Source organism: Trichosurus vulpecula, chromosome 6 (genome assembly GCF_011100635.1).
Source record: "Trichosurus vulpecula isolate mTriVul1 chromosome 6, mTriVul1.pri, whole genome shotgun sequence".
Classification (NCBI taxonomy): Eukaryota; Metazoa; Chordata; class Mammalia; order Diprotodontia; family Phalangeridae; genus Trichosurus; species Trichosurus vulpecula.
Window position 1 is genome coordinate 233,845,873 of NC_050578.1, and position 19,035 is coordinate 233,864,907.

A 19,035-nucleotide genomic window follows, 5' to 3' on the forward strand; every position below is an offset into this window, starting at 1 on the left:
GAGAAGCAAGATGCTAATTAGTGCTGCATGCTAATGTTGTTGAATTGAGGAGCGCGGGGATTTACTTTTAATGCATTTTCTGAAATTATGCCTCCCCATAAAATAATATTAATTGGCCTGTTTTGGTGAGTTTATGTTTGCCCATTCCTCCAATGCTGTTGTGATAAGTATCCACCTCATCTCAGTGGAATTTTCAAGACCTGCTGTGAAATGTATTAGTTCAAGAAGGGTCTTGGAGTCCCTTGATTCTGAAAGGAAGTGATTTTGCATTGAATTTTATAAATTGTGAAATAGATTTTCTTGAAGGGATTCTCATTCAATCAAGTTGAACTTAAGTATTTGCTATTGCTTTTCTGGTCTTTTCTTCTTTTTTCTTTCCTTCCTCCTCTGCTTTCTTCTATTCTTCCTCCTTATTTCTTGTCTTCCTTTCCCCTTTCCCTTCACCCTTGTATCTTTCTTCCTGCTCTGTCTCTACCCAAATGTGAGTATAATTATGGTATTATGCAGATAAATTCATACTTCTGGACAAAAACGTACTTCTTTCCAGTTATGATTTGATGAAATATTAGCAAGGTTATTAACATACAACATTAGGAATAAATATTGAAAACAGTAATCATTTGGATGGATTCTGTCACATGGATTTTTTTTTCTGTATTGCTCATACCTAGACATATATCCATGTAAAAATGAGGGGGAAAATGAGAAAAGTATTAGTAAAACTATAAGAGACCTTAGAGATCATATTTTTCAAATCCCTATTTTTACAGAACCTATAAGAGTTAAAACAAAGGAAGAAAAGAAAAGATTAAAATTTACTGATTTTCACACTTAGATTCATATATAAATGAATATTTTGGTGGAGGAAGGGTCTTAAGATGTTTCTCCATGAAATGATATGGCAGCAAAAAAACAAAGTTAACATAATCTTAACTTTAAAGTAAAAGAGAAGATTGTGCTGTTCCTGGTCAGATTACCTTTGGAACATGTAATTCAATTATTTGGAGAGCATCTAGATGGTGTAGGACCTAAAAATCATGTCATAAGAAAGACAGTTGAAAGACTTGGGGACATACACTCTTTGAAAAGAGGGCTTGGGAGGTTGAGGACTATTTTTAAGGCCATTGAGATGTCATGTGGAAGAGGGATTCAGCTTGTTTTACTTGGCCCCAGGAGCCAGAAGTAGGAACAAATAGAGGAAAATTTAGAGTCAAATGCAGGATTGACATAAGGAACACACACACACACACCCTAACACATATCTATAATTAATTAGAATTCTTTAGAAGGTCTTTACTAGAGGTCTTCAAGCAAAGACTGAACAGGTATTCCGCTCTGCTGTGAATGGAGTTCTTATTAAGGTGCAGATTAGATTCAATGGCTCCTGAAGTCTCTTCTAACTTTATAAGTGTATACAGTTCTCTGATATTCAGGCTTTTTCTCCATGGTCTCACATATAGATGAAAACTTGAAACTTGAATCAGTTAAATAACAACAACAACCATATTTATAGAATATATACAGTGTGGCTGGCACTGTGCTAAGCATTTTTAAAATATTAGGTCAATTGATATTCACAATAATCTTGACAGGTAGGGGCTATTACCTTTATTTCACATTTGAAGAAACTGAGGCAAATAGTGGTTAAGTGACTTGTTCAATATCACAGACCTGGTAAGCATCTGATTCAGGATTCACTCTCAGCTCTCCCTCACTCCAGGTCCAGCTCTCCACCACTGTGCCACCTGGCTGCATCTGAATATTTAGATCTTTGCCATCATAGGTAGGGTTTGAGTTGAATGGTGGGAAGTGAAATCTCTTATTTGAATTCTTCCCCCAACCTTTTTTTGTGTTAAAAAATGTTTGGCATTGAGACAATCTATCCTGACAAAATTGAATAGAATGGGGATTGGGGATTATCTCTCCTGCCCTTTCCATTGCTTATTGACTGTGGTTAAGTTATTGGCTGTTGGTAGTTGATAGGCTAAGACCTGCATCTTATCTGCCACAAACAAATGTAAGAGATGTTTAAGAAGCTTTGATCCTGGGAAAAAAATCTTACCTCAAGGCTGATGATATCCGAGGCCTATACAGAAAACTAAGGTAGAATATGAGACTAGAATCTAAAATAAGGAAGGAAAGGAAACAGTCAGTTAAAATAAATTACTTCAGTACCACAAGGATCCAGTATAACAAAGGTTTATGCATTTCTTCCACCTATGCAACTCTTTCATGTCTTAAGAAAGAATCTTTGTGGCTTGATGTGGTGGATACATTCATCACCTTGTGGCCCGGGTTTCAGCTCTGAAACTCTCTAAAGATGACTAGTCCTTTGAGAATACATAGCTCTTTCCAGAGTCTATACATCATTCAAGAACCCAGAATTAGATGACTTCTGGGGATGGAGCCAGGATGACAGAGTAAAGAAAGTGCTCATCTGAGTTCTCCCAACATTCCCCTCCAGAAAAAATTTAATATAATCCCTCAAATCAAATTTTGGAGTGGCAGAGCCAACAGAATGAGACATTTTCAGCCCAAGACAACAAAGGAAGTCCAAAAGAGTTCTGTGATATGGGGGAGGAGGTTGGCCCAGAGCCTACATGGATGAAATACCACTGGTGGGACTAGGTGGTGGTGATAGAAGCAACAGCAGCTTTGGGTGTTCTAAAGCTAGAGGTGGTAAGGGGACCTGAAAACTGGTCCAAATGAGATTATAGTAGATTCTTGTGCTAGCACTATACCCAGTACCAGACATTCTTTGGCAATTCCATTGCCTATATCCACTTCTGGGTCATAGTTCAAGGGCAGAGAAAAGCACCTTCAGTCAAGAAGGAGTCAAAACTTTAAGAGGAAGTATCACTTCTGCCCTGCAAAGAAGAGGGACCCAGAGGAACAGTATTGCTTCCAGTCCCAAGAAAAGAGAGGCCCTGAGGAGTGGTACTGATTACAATACCAAAGGATCAGGGGCCATTCCTGGGTAAGGAAGAAGAAATGTATAAGAAGAATGAAGAAAGGTTCAGATATACTTTTGAAGTACATATGAAGTACTTCAGAACACACATGGAATACATGCGAAGAGTACACATGAAGACAGTAGAGATCACACCTCTCCACAGATCACACTGTCCAAACCCTCAGAACTAGTTCTGAAAACAGTGATGTAAAACCTGAAACTGGAGACAGTGCCCTGCCTCCCATGCCAGGAACAGAGCTCAACATTAATATAAAGTTCCAAATCAAGAAATGGGATGGAAACCTAAGCAATCAACAAAAAAGAACCTGACCATAAAAATCTACAATGTCCACAAGGAAGATCAAACACAAACTCAGAAGACAAGAAGTCAAAACAGCTACAAGCAAAGCCTCAAAGGAAAAATGTGAATTGGATCCAAGCCCAACAAGAATTCCTGGAAGAGCTTAAAACATTTCAAAATCAAGTAAGAGTGGCAGAGGAAAAATTAGGTAACAAAATGAAATCAAAAAGAGAAAATTATGAAAAGGCAACTAACAATTCAGTAGAGGAGGCACAAAAAATACTGAGGAAAATACACCTTAACAAACACAATTAGCCAAGTGGTAAAAGATGTACAGAAGCTCACTGAAGAAAAAATTCCTTAAAAATTAGAATTGGGTGAGTTGTAGCTAATGATTCCATGAGATATCAAAAAACAAACAAAATCAAAAGAATGAAAAAAAATTGAAGAAAATGTGAAGTATCAAATTGGGAAAAACAACTGACTTGGAAAACAGATTGATTAGAGATAATTTGAGAAGTATTGAATTGCCTGAAAACCATGATCAAAAGAAGATCTAATTTACCATATTTCAAGAAATTATCAAGTAAAATTGCCTTGATGTCCTAGAACCAAAAAGTAAAACAGAAATTGAAAGACTCTACCAACCATCTCCTTAAAAAGATCACAAAATGAAAACATCCAGGAATACTGTAGCCAAATGGCAGAACTCCCAAGTGAAAGAGGAAATTTCCAAGTAGCCAAAAAGAAACAACTCAAATATTATGGAGCCACAGTCAGGATCACACAAGATTTAGTAGTTTACACATTAAAGGATCAGTGGACTGGAAATATGGTATTTCAGAGGGCAAAGGCTCTAGGATTACAACCAAGAATCAGCTACCCAGAAAAACTGAGTATAATCCTTCCGGGTGAAAATGTATATTTAATGAAATAGAGGAATTTCAAGCATTCCTGATGAAAAGAACAGAGCCAAATAGAAAATCTGACACTGGGGGAAGGAGAGGGCAGAGCCAAGATGATGGCTGGAAAGCAGGGACTGGCCTAAAGCTCTCCCCCAGGACCTTCCAAACACCTATAAAAATGGCTCTGAACAAATTCTAGAACTACAGAACCCACAAAATAGCAGAGGGAAGCAGGGCTCCAACCCAAGACAGCCTGGATGGTCCCTGGGTAAGGTCTATTGCACCAAGCTGGGAGCAGAGCAGAGCCCAGCATGGGCCGTGCTTGGACCAACCAGACTAGGAGCCAGGGGGAATAGGCCCTAGTGCCCTGAATCAGTGAGCTGTGGCAGTTACCAGACTTCTCAACCCTCAAACACCAGAGACAACAGAGAAGGTTAGTGGGAAAAACTGCAGGGACAGAGTGAAAGGAGTTCGCAGTTCAGTCACCACCCCGGGGGCAGTGGAGGTGGTGCAGCTCTGAGGCAAGTTTACAGAACTACAGCTGCAGTTGCTTCCAGCCCCAGGCCCACCCTGTGGGAGGAATTAAGTGGTGGATCAGAGCAGGAGTGCAGAGGCTGCTTAAATCTGAGTCGCAGTTTGAGTTGGTGGTTCTTGGGGTAGGAGGAGAGCTGGTGTGGCAGAGTTTGCTGTGTAGAAATAGCTCTGAAAACAACAGCACAGCCCCTCAAGCTTTGGACAAAGTACTCTCCACTCTACAAGCAGTCATACCCTGAGGAAAAACTCAAGGATCAAGTAGTTGGCTGGGGACATGGCCAGGCAGTGAAAACAGAGTCAGATTCAGACTCAGACTTTGGAATCTTCAGTGACAATGAAGACCAAAGCATGCAGCCAGAAGAAGTAAACAAAGTCAAAGAGTCTAGATCAACAGCTTCCAAGAAAAACATGAACTGGTCTCAGGCCATGAAAGAGCTCAAAAAGGATTTAGGAAAGCAAGTTAGAGAAATAGAGGAAAAAATGGGAAGAGAAATGAGAATGATGTGAGAAAACCATGAAAAATAAGTCAATGACTTGCTAAAGGAGACCCAAAAAATATTGAAGAAAATAGCATTTTAAAAAATAGACTAACTCAAATGGCAAAAGAGCTCCAAAAAGCCAATGAGGAGAAGAATGCCTTGAAAGGCAGAATTAGCCAAATAGAAAAGGAGGTCAAAAGACCACTGAAGAAAATATTACCTTAAAAATTAGATTGGAGCAAGTGGAAGCTAGTGACTTGATGAGAAATCAAGATATTATAAAACAGAACCAAAGGAATGAAAAAGTGGAAGACAATGTGAACTATCTCATTGGAAAAACCACTGACCTGAAAAATACATACAGGAGAGATAATTTAAAAATTATTGGACTACCTGAAAGCCATGATCAAAAAAAGAGCCCAGATATCATCTTTCAAGAAATTATCAAGGAGAACTGCCCTGATATCCTAGAGCTAGAGGGTAAAATAGAAATTAAAAGAATCCACTGATCACCTCCTGAAAAAGATCCCAAAAAGAAAACTCCTAGGAATATTGTCACCAAATTCTAGAGCTCCCAGGTCAAGGAGAAAATACTGCAAGCAGCCAGAAAGAAACAATTTGAGTATTGTGGAAGTACAATCAGAATAAGCCAAGATCTAGCAGCTTCTACATTAAGAGATCGAAGGGCTTGGAATACAGTATTCCAGAGGTCAGTGGAGCTAGGATTAAAACCAAGAATCACGTATCCAGCAAAGCTGAGTATCATGCTCCAAGGCAAAATATGGATTTTCAACAAAATAGAGGAGCTCTTTTGCCATTTGAGTTAGTCTGTTTTTTAAGGTGTTGTTTTCTTCAGTATATTTTTCAGTATTTTTTTGTGCTCTTCTATGGCCTGAGACCAGTTCATGTTTTTCTTGGAGACTTTTGTTGTAGACCTTGTTGACTTCTTCTGGCTGTATGTTTTGGTCTTCTTTGTCACCAAAGAATGATTCCAAAGTCTGAGACTGAATCTGGGTGCATTTTCACTGACTGGCCATGTTCCCAGCCAACTTACTTGACCCTTGAGTTTTTCAGCAGGGTATGACTGCTTGTAGAGTAAAGAGTACTATGTTCCAAGTTTGGGGGGATGCGCTATTGATTTCAGAGCTATTACAGCCAGCTCTGCCACACCAGTACTCCTCCTTCCCCAAGAACCCCCAACCTGGACTGGATTTAGATCTTTAGCAGGCTCTACACTCCTGCACTGATCCTCCACTTAATTCCTCCCACCAGTTGGGCCTGGGGCTAGAAGCAACTGCAGCTGTAGTTCTGTAGCTGCCCCACCTCCACTGCCCCCAGGGCGGTCACTGAACCGTGAACTCTACCCCCCTGTCCCCAGCAGCTTTTCCCAGTAACCTTCTCTATTGTCTTTGGTATTTGTGGGCTGAGAAGTCTGGTAACTGCTGCAGCTCACTGATTCAAGGCTCTAGGGCACCTTCCACCCAGCTCCTGGTCTCTGCTGGGCTCTGCTCCACTCCGCTCCCAGCTCCACTCCCAGCTCCATGTGGGATAGACCTTACCCAGAGACCATCCAGGCTGTCCTGGGCTAAAGCCCTGCTTCCTTCCACTATTTTGTGGGTTCTGCAGTTCTTCTCTGTTGTCTTTGGTGTTTGTGGGTTGAGAAGTCTGGCAACTGCCACACTTCACTGATTCAGGGCACTAAGGCCCGCTCTGCCCGGCTCCTGGTCTCGTTGTTCCACACAGCCTATGCTGGGCTCTGCTCTGCTCCCAGTTCCATGCAGGAAAGACCTCACCCAGCAACCATCCAGGCTGTCCTGGGCTGGAGCCCTGCTTCCGTCTGCTATTTTGTGGGTTCTGCAGTTCTAGAATTGGTTCAGAGCCATTTTTTATAGGTTTTTGGAGGGATTTGGCGGGGAGCTCATGCTAGTCCCTGCTTTCCAGCCACCGTCCTGTGGGGAGAAAATTTGTAATTCAAACTTTTGTGAAAATTGATGTTGAAAACTAAAAATATTCAATAAATAAATGATTTCTTTTTCTCTATATATGAGAAGATGATACCTATATCATCTAAAATTTTAATCATCATTTTGGCAGTTAGGATTCTACATGTAAAGAGGTTGTGGGAATGAGTTGACTATTTGGGTAATAATGTAAAAAAGTATAGATAGAAAAGAGACAGTAATGTCCTAGGAGAAAGGAGAAGGGAGAGGAAGAATGTGGGAAATTGTCACTTAAAAGAGGCATGCAGGGAAGAGCTTTTACAGTAAGAGGGGGAAATGATGGCAGGTGGAGGTGGAGCAGCCTAAGCTTGAACCTCATTCACATCTAAATGGGTTCAAAGAGGGGAAATGTATACACATACTCAATTAGTTATAGAAATCTATCTTACCCAACAGGGAAGTAGAAGTGGAAGAGGAAACAGAAAAAAGAGAGACGGAAGGGGAGATGAAAGAAGACAATAGAAACAAAATAGACTTTAGAAGAGGTACAGGATAAAAAGAGAGAGAGAAAGAAAGATAAACAGAAGAAAACAGGACCGAAGCAAATGTACAATTAGTAATCGTAACTGAATGTGAACGAGATGAACTCATTTGTTGCTCTCCTTCATAACCAAAGATGCCCCAAATGACATCACTCTGGCAGGGTCAACGAACAGTGTGTCCAACTGTGTTTGATTAAACCAATATGAGCTCAGAAAGCTCTACCACGAGTCAAGCAAAAATAGTCCCGTGAACATTTGGGAAGGAGATGTCTCTAAATTTGCACATCACACATTTCTTTTGAGCTATTGCAGCTCCACTTTGCTCATAAAGTATAGCATCTTCTTTGATGTGGGCATGCCATGCTGGAAAATCCTATGCTAGTATTTCTCATGTCTGACAATCAATACCAAATCTTCTGAGAGACCTTAAGAGTGTCTTTGTATTGCTTCTTCTCACCTCTGTGTGAGCACTGCCTTATGTGACTTCTCTGTAAAATGGTCTTTCAGGAAAACATATATTTGGCATTCAAACAATGTGACCAGCACGTCAGAGTAGTGCTCTCTGTTATAGAGTTTGAATGCTTGGCAGTTCTGCTTGAGAAAGGGCCTCAGTGGATTCACTCATAAAATAGAAGTAGATGGGAAAATGGATTAAAAACCAGAATTCAACAATATTTGCAAGAAACACACTTGAAATAGAGACACACACAGAGTTAAAATAAGGGGCTATAGGAGAATCTTTTGCATCAGTTGAAGTAAAAAAGGGAGGAGTACCAATCATGATCTCAGACAAAGAAAATGCAAAATATAAGCCTGATTAAAAGGGATAAATGGGAAAACTAGAACTTGCTAAAAGAAACCATAGACAATAAAGTAATATCTATCCTAAGCACATATACAGCCAATGGCATAGAATCCAAATTCTTTAAGGAAAAGTTAAATGAATTACAGGAGGAAATAGGCAGTACAACTATTATAGTGGGGACCTCACCCTTCCCATTTCAGAGCTAAATAAATCTAGCCATAAAATAAATAAGAAAGTAGTCAATGAAATGAATGGAATTCTCTGGAAAAAACTGAATAGAAAAAGAAAGGAGTATATCTTTTCTGAGCTGTACATGACACCTTCACAAAAAATGATCGTGTATTAGGGCATAAAAACCTAACAACCAAATGCAGAAAAACAAAAATATTAAATACGTCTCTTTCAAATAATAATGCAATAAAATCACATTTAGTAAAGGACCATGAGAGTATAGATTAAAAGTTAATTGGAAACTAAATAATCTAGTCCTAAAGAATGAATGGGTAGCTAGGTGGCACAGTAAATAGAATGCCAGCCCTAAATTCAGGAGGATCTGAGTTCAAATTTGACCTCAGAAATTTACTACCTGTGCAAGTCATTTAACCCTTTTTGACCCTGGAGATAATGAGACACTAGAGTTTATTGAATGGCCATGGGGCAGGGAGTGGGGGGAGAGGTAATTTGATCAGATCTGTGCTTTAGGAAGATCAGTTTGACATGTGAATGGAAGATGGACCAACACTGGGGAGAGACATTGTTTTTAGAGTGTTATTTGATTCTACTCACTATAGTATGAGGTTTATTGTCTGCGTTTTCACTTATTTATTTTTGGCCCAAGTGTGATTATATTGGAAAGGGAAGTCCTCAAGAAAAACTCTTTTTGCCAATGCATACTAGTTCCTTCTCTGCAAATTTCAAGGTTAGTTACTTGTGGCACTAACAAAATAAATGACTTACCTGGAGTCATATAGTCAGTATGGTAGGAAAGGGACAAGCATGGGAAGGTATAGCTATGTAGAGTTTAATATTGAAGTAAGTCACATGTTTATGAGATTAATCTATCAACACACGAGCATTATGTGCCCTGCACAGTTGTAGCTGCTGGGAACACATAGAAAAAATGAAATAATCACTTCCCCCAGATCAAGAGATCACATATCTAGTAGATTCTAGAAATCTCAGAGAAAGTAGAAATGGAGAACTTCAAAGAAACAAGAGCCAATTAATTTTAGGCCAGCAAAAGGACAGAATACATTCAACTCACTACATTGGATACAATTCCTGTATTGGATTCAGAAGGCATTCAAGGTCTTATAATGCATAAAAGCCATTATTATGAACATTAATTATCATTGACTTGTCACAGGGAAACAATGTTTGGTTTAGCATTTTTTTTGATAGCTTTATTTTGATATAATTGGTTTTCTTTCTAATTCTGTATATTTTATGTCATGCATTTTAAAAACTTTATTGTGAGAAGGGCTGCATAGACTTCATCAGATGATCAAAGGGGTCCTTGACCTACAGAAGGGTTAAAAAAAGACCTGGTTCACAGACATCCCCAGGGGACGTGATGCCAAAACCCCAAAGTTTATGCATAGGAAAGAAGCCAATGTAGATTTAGAAGTTCAGCGTGGACAACATGTGGAGAAACTGATTAATGCAGCTTTCCATGGAGACATTAAAGAGATTTTGAGTTAGGAAAGGGATGCTTCACAGAGGCCAAGATATATTTTTACGATAGAAGCACAAGTAAAAGAAAGGGAGTGGTAGAAAATGAAGTCAGTGTGATATTATGCCACAGCAGATAATAAAATTGACAAAGCACCAGGTAGAGAATTGGATAAATTTCATCTGGGGATTTGGGAACAAGTAAAGAAGGAAATGAGAAAGCCTTTGGCTAAAACACTTAAAACACCCCAGTTGGCTAGCATTCCCAAATAGGACTCATATAATGGGTCCAGGAAAGAAGAAACTTGAAGAACGGTTTTCAAGTGGAGAAAATAACAGCGAATATGATAAGGGACAAGAATGACTTCTTTGGTACAGTGGCTTAGCAAGTCAGAAGTCAGCATGCCGTTAGAAAAGCAGGCTTTGGTCTGACCAATTTGTTTGAATTCTGAATCATCTCTCCCAATAGGTAGATAAGAGTGAAATCCTGGGTACAAAGTAATTTAGAGGGACTTCAGGATAGAATTTAATGCTGCTCTTCATACCTGATTGATTTATGTAGTCAGAATGCAAGGTAGATTAGAAGTAGTGTAGGATGGTAATATGTCAATAAAAGGAAAACTTTTCAAAAGTCAAGAACAAGTGGCCTGAAATAATTAGAATCACTTAGAGTTTTCTGCATATTAAGAACCTTCAGGGGGCATATCATTTATCTAATAGTGAGGATTCTATACAAGAAAATAGCTGGAAATAATTGAGATACGTTAGATTTGTGGGAGAGGGTCTGTCTACTTACATTGTTTGGGGGGGGGGTTGGGCAGTAGACTACAAGGTGATTAAACACGATCTGTGACAAAAAAGAAAATTCTCTCAGCTTGTAGATTCTAGCATAAAGAAGTTTGTTGGTCCATGTAAACTCTAATTGTTCAGAGCTAGAATAATTGCTACTCCTTAGTCAATCAACAAGCAAGGAGGTACTGTACCAGGGACAAGATTTTTTTAAAAGTAAAGAGTGTAGTTCCTACCCTCTAGGAAATTACAGTCTATTGAGGGGAGGCAACTCTTACCCCTGCCTCTCTCTTCATAGATATATATATATATATATATATATATATATATGTATATATATGTATATATATGTATATATATGTATATTTATATATACACACATACATACATGTATATACACATGCATGTATATACACGTGTACATATATACACACACACATATAATATAAGGCAATTTGTATGTGTATTTTGGGGTGGGGGGACTAGTAGCTGAGAAGCTCAGAAAAGGCTTCATGAAGAAAGCAGTATTTGAGCTGAGCTCTGAAGGAAGCTAAGGATTCTAAGAAGCAAAGGAGAGGAGCAAGTTCATTCCAGGCAGGGGGCTTAGTAAGTACAAAGGCTCAGAGGTAGGAGATGAAGTGAAGTAAAAAGGAATTGTATGAAAGGCCTTTTGGCTGTGTGTGAATAGAACTAAAGGGTAAGAAAGCTGGAAAGGTAGGCTCAAGACTGCTTGTAAAGGGCTTTAGAACTGCTAACTGAAGGAGTGTGGAATTGACCTTAAAAGTGACCAGGAGCCATTAGAGTTAATTAAGTGGCCCCTGACCCTCCCCACCACTTTTCCACTTTGCCCTTTAGTGGGTACCTTCCCTTGCCCCTTTTCCCCAAAATAATCTCTGCAATTTTCAGTTCCCTTTCATGAGTTGTCTTCCCTTCAATAGAAAGTAAAGCATCTAAGTCAGCACTTTCTTTTTGTTTGTAGTAGTATTTCAAGTGCTTTGCACATAATAGGTTCTTTTATTTTTCAAATGGGATAAAGAGACTTTATTAACACTACAAGCATGTCATCAGTATCTTGACAGTAAATCTGAAAATGCTAACATTGACTTAAATTCCATACTAGAGAGAGAATTCAGGGTCCAGAGTTTAACATCTGTCGTTAATGAGGAGTGCTTTTATGAGGCAGAGAAGCATGGGAAGTCATAGAGCTGACTTTAAAATTTAAATTTTAATCCACATATGGTTTAAGTAGCTCACTTTGCTTTTCAACTAGTGATAAAATGGAAATTGCCGGAAAACTACTAGCTTTGGTTTTGTGCACTATATGTTTTCCCACAGAAGAATAGCTGTAAAAGTTTGTTATTTTAATTTATTGTATATCAGGAAAGTAGATTAAGCTGGTCAGAATCTGTACATTGCTTAGTTTATACCCATTTTTAAGCAGGTATCAAAATTATTTAGTATCTTTAAAATAAAATTGCTTTTTAATTAAGTTACATGAAAAAAGGTAAGTAGAAAAGCTATGATTAGTTGCTTTTTAAAAGGTCAACTTTTTTAATCATCTGGGCATTTTCTTTCAGCTGTTTTTCTTTGCTTAATTTCACTTTAAAGTTATTTTTAAGTGTGGTTTAGGGGCACAATGTGCAGGAATTTTATTTTGTAAGGTTATAAGAGAGGTCATTTATAATAAACATATATGTGTATGTGTATACATATGCAGTGTATCTATTAAAAGACTGCTTCTATCTTAATCTTATTTAACTGTGTTTATTTTCTCTATCAACCAGTAGAGTAAAAAAAAAAATAAGTCACTTCTGGGTATTGGTATTGTTATTAACACCTCTTACTGAAACATACTATGAAAAAGTCTTTAGACAATCTGTGTAATGCAGTATTTCTATCCCAATTAGAGTAAGTGGAAAAAAAATCCACATCTGAAATTTGACCTTATGAACTTAAACATTATGCACAATGTCATAGTGTGTGAATGACAGCTATATATAATCTAAATCATTATCATCATCTGTATACTTCATAGGTTTTTTGCTTTTCTTTTGCCTAAGTTCATCTCTGAAATTATAGGTGAAAAGACTTAGGTCTTCTTCACACATTTTTCTGTAGACAATACAGAGGTTCTTGAAATGCAAGATGGAGAGCTGGACTGGCCATAAAGTAGAGTCCGCATCAGCCAACATTGATGTTTTTTTTTCAGTGTGTTTTGAGTGTTCAGTTTGTGAGAATGGGATTCCAATCCCTTAATGGCAATACTTGTGAACTGAAAATTACTTTGTACAACTTTTTCCATAAGCTTAAATGGCTGACTTATCTGAGGTTGCACCAGGGGAATAAAAAGAACCACTCCCGCATCCATCTCTGGTTTGGGAACAGAAGTTCAGCCTGGAATCATAAAGGAATGAAGAACCTTGCAGAGATACTGGGCCATGATGGAAAGTCAACTTCATTGTTTACTTCCTGTACTGGCAGTCAGTCTCTTAGCCACTTCCTTTCAAAAGGTCAAGGTCATCTGTGTCCTGCTATAAATAAAAGGTCCACCTTGTTTAGAAATATTTGCAAGCCTCTTAACCGAAAGTCAGGTTGCCAATAATGTATGCATTTGGAGGGTCATCTTCCCACCTGCTTTGAAGGTCTTCTGGAAAAGCCTTTTCTACTTTAACCATCAACACATGCCCATGGACAATTCTTGGTTTTCCGGGTGCTGCATCAGATAACATCCATAACCCAGAAATAAACCAAGTGTCCTTTTCAACCACAAGATCAGCTACTTCAGCATTAAGAATGGATCTTGGGATGCTACCTGGCCCAGGGCCCACTTCATATAGTCTTATCTGTCAGCCTCGAGTCCAGGAGGAAGTTCCGGGACAGCTGTTTCTGGGCTCAGAGTCTGAAAAGTTTAACAGTCTCCCTGATCATGGGCAAAGGCAAGAGGCAGAAAGCAGCTAGCTTCGCCTGGCCACCCATGAATCTGGTGTAGGCTATTCCTCGGATGGGCCTGGGCAAGGGGCCCCACATAATAAGTTCTTAATAAATGTTCTGTCTATCTATCTATCTTCAGGTCTAAATTTGCATTTACGATTTCCATTCACAGCTCCTAGTTCTGCACTCCTGGGCAGAAGGCGATGATAGAACAATTCTAATCCCTCTTCCACATGACAGACCTTCACAAAATTGAAGACAGCTCCCACCTCCCAGTCAGTACTTCTCCCCAAATCTTGTCTTCCTGAGGAGTTGGTTTTGCTTATGAATTTGTAAACTTATATACTATGTCCCAGCTGCCGTGTCCCCCCTGAAAGTTCCCTCATAGCCAAGGGCTTTTTTTACCCTGGGACTTTCTTAAGCGCCAGGTTCCTTGTCACCCTTAAAAATCGACTATTTCCCCAAGACCTCCTCACCCTGGAACATCCCACTGCCAGGCAAAATATCCTCTGGATGCACTCTAGTTTGCCATCATTCTTCCCAAGATGTGGAGTCCATAATTAACATTGTCTTTTCTGGCTTATCCAAGTGTGATTAAATTTTTATGATGATTAATTACTTTTCCCATTATATCTTTTAATCTTTAACAGTTCTTAAGTCCTCACTCAATACAGGAGAGAAGGTAGACAAGTCCTCTCTCATTTCCCTTCCCCTTAATCAACAAATTTAATAATTGCCTGCTCTGTGGAGTGTCTTCAACTAGGTCCTGGGAGAGATACAGAATTTGTATTCTAATGTTTTGTCCTTCGTTTTCAAAGAGGACCATGACATCAGGAAGGTGATGCCATGACATGCAAGTGAATTGGATTTAAGAGGGGGAGGGCTGTACAGTCACCAGCCTCACTTTTTCCTCTGAAGCCATCTGGGTCCAGTGGCAAGGTATGGATCAGAATGACTGGAGATGGCCCTGGATGCAGCGGGAGATGTTGGCCTTTTCAAGTTAAGGTCCTTAACAGCTTTCATTTTGACTGCAGCAAAGCCTATTCAGTGAGTTCTACCCCTACTGAAATTTGGAATTTCCTTTTTCCTTACTTTCTTCTATTTTAGTTCCTCATTTCCTTCAATAGTTATCTCAGAAATCATCTTCTGCAGGAGAACTTTCCAGGACTCCCTGGCTCCTGGTGCTTTGGCCATTTAGCTTGTATCCCAAGTATTTAGCAGAGCACCAAGAGCATAATAAGCACTTAATAAATCTTTTTCCCCCTTAATTGCTTCATGGTTTTTTATGTGGTTTATGGTTTTACCTTGTAGATTGCCACTGGGACGTAAGACCATTGTATTGGGTGCCTTAGACGACTAGCTTTATCTTTGTGTCTTGAGAGAAAATACAGATATTCCTCCCATATCATGACTGCCCCCATCGTGATTTTGATATGTCATGGGTAGGCATAAAAAATTAAATGGGAATTTTGTGGAAGCTGTCAATGATATGTAAAGCCCAGCCACAGGATAAGTTTAGAAACTCAGAAATGCATACAATGTGTGTATAGCATTGTATAATATCAAAATAGTTTATCTTCTAATACCATAATAAATCAGACTTCTTCTCTGGTATGAAGAGAGGACTACAAAATTTTATGCAGATTTTCCAGATTGCAGGGGCACCCCCCACCCAATCCCCTTGACATGGAAGGGATAACTGTAGTCGGCAGGGTGGAGCTTTGGGAAGCTTCCAATGGTCGTTTCTGCAGGCTGCGTTAATGAAGTATAAACATGACCTGAGTCATCATAACATGGACAATCATGATATATTTTTGGATCCCCCAGTTTAATATCATTCTTGTCTATAGGGCAAGTAACCAAGAAGGTGTAAAATTTATGCCTTGTCATGTGAAAACATAGCACAGCTAAAATATCTTGCCAACAACATCCTTGAAGGCTATCTGTGGAGCATAGCCAGGAAAGCAGGCAATATTTCTTTCTATAGAATAAGATATAGGGCTCTCTTCTTTGGATAGAATGAAGCAAGGAATCTTTCTTTCATTTGAACAAAGGTTTTCAAAACATCTGCTGTGTGGGAGATTCTGTTTTAGGGAATGAGATGATAAAGACTAAAAAAAAAACCACTCATTTCTTGTCCTCAAGGAAGTTTCGTTCTGCTAGGTGGTTAAGGATTATGAACAGATAAATGCGATAAAGGTTAGGGTATGAAAATGAGAAAAGGGAAGTTTGAGACCAGGTTTCTGTGTTTTTGGTAGGAATTAAGATATTTTTAATGTCAATGACAGCAACATTTTTCTCTTTCACTCCACACTTTTTTAGGTGGGACAGGAAGGTCAGCCAGGAAAGGAGAAAAACCATAACTGAATTGAGAGATTGAAAAAAACCAGAAAGAGGGAATGAGAAAGAAACTAAAATAGACTTGAAGAGACACATACGTAAAGAAAGACAAATGCAAGCAAAGAAGCAAAGTCAGAGAGACACATAAGACTGAAAGAGAGAGAAAGGTGGAAGTGTAAGGGGTCTTGGTATGAGTGAGCATGGCCAAATAGCATTTATCTACTCTCTTGGCACTAGTGAATAGAGTAAGTTGTCACTTGTAAATGCTGATGAGCTTTTCAGCAAATCAAAGAGGTCCTGACCCGAGAAATTAGTTTTTCTATTCTTCCCCCTTCCTCCCCACCACCAAAAAATATTCAGAAGCTAATGTTTCTTCTCCAGGAATCCTTATTATTTTCTCCCCTGTATGTAGAAGACTTGGAGCAGATTTAAGAAACTTGATTTTGAATCTCAGAGGTCATGCTGATCAATTTGCAGGCCATTCCTGGAAGGTCCTTTGGGAGAAAACTGCCTTATCTTTGTTCTTTAAGACATTAGAATGATCTCAGTCCTCCATACCAGCAGGCTAAGGCCCAAGAATTGCATTCACTTCATTTTTTTTTATAATCACAATAACTCTATGGTTATTTTTCAAAGCTAGCCCAATGTTTTAGTCTAGAGGATAACTGGTAAAGAGGCTGTAATAACTAGTGGGCATCGAACAGCCCTTTTCTCCCTCCCAGCTCTTCTGACAAGCTGGCCATACAGTGCAACTGAAGTATTTCTATATACACGTATGTATATTTTCTCCTCAAAATTCCCTATGCCCGGAATGATCTCCCTCCTCATCTCTACCTCCTGCCCTTCCTGGCTTCCTCCAAGTCCTAGCTAAAACCTTCTATAGGAAACCTCTCCTGATCCCTCTTAAAGTTAGTACCTTTCCTCTGCTTTTTGCCTCCAATCTCTCCTAACATATATATTATTTACACATAGTTATTTTCATGTTGTCTGCCCCAATAGACTATGAACTTTTTGAGCAGAGATTGTCTATTGCCTTTCTTTGTATCCCCAGAGCTTGGCACAGTGCCTGGCAAATGCTTATTGACAGACTGGTATACATGTACATATAGGTATTTAAAAATTATTCTTTTTGTGAACCTGACAGTCATGAATAAAGACAAACCCGTCAAATGTATAGAACAAGAAAATGAAAAATATAAGGAAACGATATCGTTATATGCATTTTAAAATTTTAAGGAAAAAAAATAGGCACTGGATATGCCAACTTATTGATACCGGGAACTTTGAGAAAAGGACTCTCCTTCTACTGTTGCAGGTCTATACCTTCTCTGTCACATACAGTTTTAGTGAATTTCCTATTGAGAAGTTTTGAACCCAGGTCTTCCTAGCCCTGAGGTCACCTTCTATTCACTGTACCATGTTTCTTTTCACTTCATCATGATGCCCCATCTCTAAAATTTTATATAAATATATACTTTTATATCTAAATATTTATATTTCACATATGTACACATAATAATGTAGTAACAGAATTATTCTTTATGTGTATTTCTTTATCTTCATTTTCTTCTGTGTATTTAAAATATTTTGTTACTGATTTTCTGTATATGTATATATATGCATATATACTTATATTGTATACACACATGTATTTATATACACATACATATACACACATGTACACATATATGAATATATGCACATGTATATGTATATCACTATTTCCTAACTCATCACCCATTAATTATTACATTTATTTTTCATGTTTCCTGTTTTAAATTTAAGCACTATAGTAAGATAAAAATGATAATAAATGGAGTTTTCTCTGTAGGAAAACCCTGTATTCTTCTTTCCCATCCTCTCCATTCTAATGATAAAGGGATGAGGGAGTAAGCACTGCCCATAACTTGCTATTGAAAGCATTTTCATTCTTGCCTAAGGTGCATTTTTCACCAATTGTCCTGAATTGAACCTTTCCCCTTGTTTATATTCTTCCTTGTGTTTAAAGAAAATAGAAAGGGGCTAGAAATTTCCAGGAGCCAGCAGGAACCTAAATCTTTCCCTTTCAGAATGATGCTAAGCATCCTCTTGACCTATGTTGTCAAACTCATATGGAAATGGGGGCCACTAAGTAATATGTAAGGATGTCTGGTTGCTTGTGGCTCAAATATTGATATAGAAAACCACACATTAACTTTGTGTTTGATTGTGCTTTTATTTATTTAGTTAAATACTTCGCAATTGCATTTTAATCTGGTTGGGGTCACAGGGTCATATTCTGGAGTGTAATGAGACACCTCTGCTCTTGACCAAACTGTGCCTCAGTTCAGCAAATGCAGGTAGTGAAACTGATTGACATTCATCAATGGAAAGGACTGTATTGAGGCTATGCGGTGCCAGGGCTTCCCAGATCCAGAGCCTGAACAAATTGAACCTGGGTTGGAGGTGGGGGGAGAGGCTGTGGATACATAAGGAAATTGGTTTAAGCAGAGAGAGCATTGAATTGGGAATAAGAAAACCCAGGTCCTAGGCCTGGCTCTTTTGCTGGCTCAGTGTATGATCTTGGGCAATTACGTCCCTTCTATGGATCTTGCTTTGGTTGTCAGTATGATGAATGAATGACGCATTTAAGTACCTACTGTGTGCAAAGCACTGTGTTAAACTCTGGGGATGCAGATAGAAATTTAAGATAGTCCCTACTCTCAAGGAGCTCACATTCTACTGAGAGAGACAAGACATGGAAAGTTCTACCTGAAGTCAGAACGATTCTGGGGTCCTTTAGAGTTTAGTGGCAAAGCAGATGGCAAGGATTCTCTAGTTTCATTTCACAAATAAACTCATACTA

General features: G+C 38.8%; 1 pseudogene; it reads right to left on the reverse strand.

Annotated features, from left to right (window-relative positions):
* Positions 1-12,910: 12,910 nt before the first annotated feature.
* On the reverse strand, positions 12,911-13,895 carry LOC118854030 (annotated as a pseudogene).
* Positions 13,896-19,035: the final 5,140 nt, after the last annotated feature.